This window comes from Hyla sarda, unplaced genomic scaffold (assembly GCF_029499605.1).
Source record: "Hyla sarda isolate aHylSar1 unplaced genomic scaffold, aHylSar1.hap1 scaffold_1525, whole genome shotgun sequence".
Classification (NCBI taxonomy): domain Eukaryota; kingdom Metazoa; phylum Chordata; class Amphibia; order Anura; family Hylidae; genus Hyla; species Hyla sarda.
This window is the reverse complement of record NW_026608160.1, coordinates 79,995-84,950: the sequence shown is the minus strand read 5'-3', so window position 1 is coordinate 84,950 and position 4,956 is coordinate 79,995. Positions and strand designations below refer to the sequence as shown.

The following is a 4,956-nucleotide window of genomic DNA, read 5'->3' as shown; positions in this document are numbered from 1 at the left end:
GTGCAATGGGCCCCTGTCTTGCTGCTTAGCAATAATGGTATGGGTTTAGGTTCTGCTGTGTGTACTGGTGGTTGACTGCCCCCCAGCCCAGAGTGTGCATGGAAAATTGTCTGGCAGCCTCCCTGACAGCAAGCAGTGATAGTGCCCATGAAGGGGACCTTGTTGGGCCCGCCCCTTTCACGGTTATCGCTTCTCGGCCTTTTGGCTAAGATCAAGTGTAGTATCTGTTCTTATCAGTTTAATATCTGATACGTCCCCTATCTGGGGACCATATATTAAATGGATTTTTGAGAACGGGGGCCGATTTCGAAGCTTGCTTCCGTCGCCCTATGCATTGACCTGATATGGCAGTATCTTCGGGTACAGTGCACCACCCCCTTACAGGGTTAAAAAGAAAGATTCCTACTTTCATTGCTACCTGCTTGCTGGCTAGCCAGCTAGCCAGCCCTGTGGGCCTTGCTGCTGCTGCTGCTGCTGCTGCAGCCAAAAAACAAAAGGTGGTGCTGCTGCTGCTTCTGCTGCTTCTGCTTGTGTCTGGCCGCTGTTGGAGCGTCCAGGCACAGGACTTCTGCTGCTGCTGACTAAATGGCCTCCTTAATTGGATCATTTGAGTAGCCAGCACACCTGTGCAGGTAGGGCATGACATGATAGGCAGCTGCCTTGATAGCGGGTGGGTGCTGAATGTTCCTAATTGACAAAATAAGATTAATGCTTATGAAGAAATATAAAATCTCATCCCTTCCCCAATATCGCGCCACACCCCTACCCCTTAATTCCCTGGTTGAACTTGATGGACATATGTCTTTTTTCGACCGTACTAACTATGTAACTATGTAACATAACATGGGGGGGTCTCCTGGCTGTTCACACAGGTGTGTCATTGCTGTACATTGACCATGCATTGCTTCTGTGGTATTGCAAAGGCAAAGACAAATGCTTCCAGCCATCCATTGCACTAATGGATTGGTCATCAGCTGGCTGTCTATGTCCCGCATCAATATAGACCAAAGTACAGAGGGTTAGGCTATGCTATAGTGCACCTACCTGATGCATCAGAAGGTGCGAGGCCCTTGCTAAATTCTGTGCACAGACTTTGAGATCTATGCTTTAGACTGTATCTAAACCTGCTCCAACATGGACTGACATTCTGGCCTACTTTCAGCCGATGCGACTTGTCTGTCGCTGAACAGTCGCTTTTTATGTATTCAGCACCTATGTATAATGTTGTAAAAATGCTCTAGAAGCTAAAGTCGCAGAAATGTCACACATATTTGGCCTGCAACTTTCTGTGCGACAAATTCAGACAGGAAAAATCAGTATAAATCCTTAGAAAATTATCCCCCAGTGTCTCCATCTGCTGGCGGTATTGAATAAGCATTGCTGCACTGATGGGGTATGCATTAGACGAAAAAAAAGAAGAAAAAGAAGAATAATACGCCCAGAAAAGAGGCGAAAAGGAGAAAAACGTAAAAAAACGTGAAAAAAAAGTAAGAGGAAGAGAAGGGAAAAAAAGGTGGAAATGGGTTTAAAAGTGATTTCGGCGGAGAAATATATATATATATATATATATATATATATATATATATATATATATATATATATATATATACGCGCACACACACACATATATATAAACGTATTCTCCGTTGAGATATTGCAGCCGCTGCTGTGTCCAGGCCCAGGAGCCTTAGCACTGTGCTGTGATGTCACTCAATACCACTGACATCACTAGGTGTAAACAACATCTCTCCTTTGCTGTGTATGTGACTATGGAGCTGTTTGGTGATGTCGTCTATTATGGCCTTCATAGAAGCAACAGGAGATTGTTGCATCCATCTAGAACCCTCAGAACTACAGTGCTATGATGTCACTCACTTCCACAGGCCTTGCAGAGTGTAAACAACAACAACCCAGCTTTGTTGTGTATGTAACCATAGGGATTGTGATGTCACCTAGAACCTTCACAGCAGCGACAGCTTTATGAGGAGCATCAGCACTGCTCTGCCTGAGCAGAACCATCACCGCCATAGGTTGTCAAATAACCCGGATTTAACCCACACAGGTAAGTCCAATGGGGTGCAGGCATGTCCTCTATGCTTACAGCTTCCCGTGGGTGTTGGTTTGATACCGTTTGGGGACAGCCAAGGAGGCATCTGCAGGCAACAAAGGTAGGTGTGTGCTTGTGTGTGTGTTTCCTATGCAGATCCTAAGCCCAGTGTCACATACAAGTAGGAGGAGTAAGAAGGGTTCCTGGCAAATCCGGGTTATGGAATGCATTTAAAAAGGCCCCGTGGGAGTGCAATGGGCCCCTGTCTTGCTGCTTAGCAATAATGGTATGGGTTTAGGTTCTGCTGTGTGTACTGGTGGTTGACTGCCCCCCAGCCCAGAGTGTGCATGGAAAATTGTCTGGCAGCCTCCCTGACAGCAAGCAGTGATAGTGCCCATGAAGGGGACCTTGTTGGGCCCGCCCCTTTCACGGTTATCGCTTCTCGGCCTTTTGGCTAAGATCAAGTGTAGTATCTGTTCTTATCAGTTTAATATCTGATACGTCCCCTATCTGGGGACCATATATTAAATGGATTTTTGAGAACGGGGGCCGATTTCGAAGCTTGCTTCCGTCGCCCTATGCATTGACCCGATATGGCAGTATCTTCGGGTACAGTGCACCACCCCCTTACAGGGTTAAAAAGAAAGATTCCTACTTTCATTGCTACCTGCTTGCTGGCTAGCCAGCTAGCCAGCCCTGTGGGCCTTGCTGCTGCTGCTGCTGCTGCTGCAGCCAAAAAACAAAAGGTGGTGCTGCTGCTGCTTCTGCTGCTTCTGCTTGTGTCTGGCCGCTGTTGGAGCGTCCAGGCACAGGACTTCTGCTGCTGCTGACTAAATGGCCTCCTTAATTGGATCATTTGAGTAGCCAGCACACCTGTGCAGGTAGGGCATGACATGATAGGCAGCTGCCTTGATAGCGGGTGGGTGCTGAATGTTCCTAATTGACAAAATAAGATTAATGCTTATGAAGAAATATAAAATCTCATCCCTTCCCCAATATCGCGCCACACCCCTACCCCTTAATTCCCTGGTTGAACTTGATGGACATATGTCTTTTTTCGACCGTACTAACTATGTAACTATGTAACATAACATGGGGGGGTCTCCTGGCTGTTCACACAGGTGTGTCATTGCTGTACATTGACCATGCATTGCTTCTGTGGTATTGCAAAGGCAAAGACAAATGCTTCCAGCCATCCATTGCACTAATGGATTGGTCATCAGCTGGCTGTCTATGTCCCGCATCAATATAGACCAAAGTACAGAGGGTTAGGCTATGCTATAGTGCACCTACCTGATGCATCAGAAGGTGCGAGGCCCTTGCTAAATTCTGTGCACAGACTTTGAGATCTATGCTTTAGACTGTATCTAAACCTGCTCCAACATGGACTGACATTCTGGCCTACTTTCAGCCGATGCGACTTGTCTGTCGCTGAACAGTCGCTTTTTATGTATTCAGCACCTATGTATAATGTTGTAAAAATGCTCTAGAAGCTAAAGTCGCAGAAATGTCACACATATTTGGCCTGCAACTTTCTGTGCGACAAATTCAGACAGGAAAAATCAGTATAAATCCTTAGAAAATTATCCCCCAGTGTCTCCATCTGCTGGCGGTATTGAATAAGCATTGCTGCACTGATGGGGTATGCATTAGACGAAAAAAAAGAAGAAAAAGAAGAATAATACGCCCAGAAAAGAGGCGAAAAGGAGAAAAACGTAAAAAAACGTGAAAAAAAAGTAAGAGGAAGAGAAGGGAAAAAAAGGTGGAAATGGGTTTAAAAGTGATTTCGGCGGAGAAATATATATATATATATATATATATATATATATATATATATATATATATACGCGCACACACACACATATATATAAACGTATTCTCCGTTGAGATATTGCAGCCGCTGCTGTGTCCAGGCCCAGGAGCCTTAGCACTGTGCTGTGATGTCACTCAATACCACTGACATCACTAGGTGTAAACAACATCTCTCCTTTGCTGTGTATGTGACTATGGAGCTGTTTGGTGATGTCGTCTATTATGGCCTTCATAGAAGCAACAGGAGATTGTTGCATCCATCTAGAACCCTCAGAACTACAGTGCTATGATGTCACTCACTTCCACAGGCCTTGCAGAGTGTAAACAACAACAACCCAGCTTTGTTGTGTATGTAACCATAGGGATTGTGATGTCACCTAGAACCTTCACAGCAGCGACAGCTTTATGAGGAGCATCAGCACTGCTCTGCCTGAGCAGAACCATCACCGCCATAGGTTGTCAAATAACCCGGATTTAACCCACACAGGTAAGTCCAATGGGGTGCAGGCATGTCCTCTATGCTTACAGCTTCCCGTGGGTGTTGGTTTGATACCGTTTGGGGACAGCCAAGGAGGCATCTGCAGGCAACAAAGGTAGGTGTGTGCTTGTGTGTGTGTTTCCTATGCAGATCCTAAGCCCAGTGTCACATGCAAGTAGGAGGAGTAAGAAGGGTTCCTGGCAAATCCGGGTTATGGATTGCATTTAAAAAGGCCCCGTGGGAGTGCAATGGGCCCCTGTCTTGCTGCTTAGCAATAATGGTATGGGTTTAGGTTCTGCTGTGTGTACTGGTGGTTGACTGCCCCCCAGCCCAGAGTGTGCATGGAAAATTGTCTGGCAGCCTCCCTGACAGCAAGCAGTGATAGTGCCCATGAAGGGGACCTTGTTGGGCCCGCCCCTTTCACGGTTATCGCTTCTCGGCCTTTTGGCTAAGATCAAGTGTAGTATCTGTTCTTATCAGTTTAATATCTGATACGTCCCCTATCTGGGGACCATATATTAAATGGATTTTTGAGAACGGGGGCCGATTTCGAAGCTTGCTTCCGTCGCCCTATGCATTGACCCGATATGGCAGTATCTTCGGGTACAGTGCACCACCC

The 4,956-nt window shown here is 46.2% G+C and overlaps 3 non-coding genes across 3 annotated transcripts; all 3 read left to right on the top strand.

Annotated features, from left to right (window-relative positions):
• The first annotated feature begins 185 nt into the window (after positions 1-185).
• LOC130309335 (U2 spliceosomal RNA) lies at positions 186-376 on the top strand. Its single transcript, XR_008858014.1, has one exon. It is a non-coding gene; the product is annotated as a U2 spliceosomal RNA (small nuclear RNA).
• Positions 377-2,481: 2,105 nt separating this feature from the next.
• LOC130309332 (U2 spliceosomal RNA) lies at positions 2,482-2,672 on the top strand. The gene has a single exon (XR_008858011.1). It is a non-coding gene; the product is annotated as a U2 spliceosomal RNA (small nuclear RNA).
• A 2,093-nt stretch (positions 2,673-4,765) lies between these two features.
• On the top strand, positions 4,766-4,956 carry LOC130309331 (U2 spliceosomal RNA). The gene has a single exon (XR_008858010.1). It is a non-coding gene; the product is annotated as a U2 spliceosomal RNA (small nuclear RNA).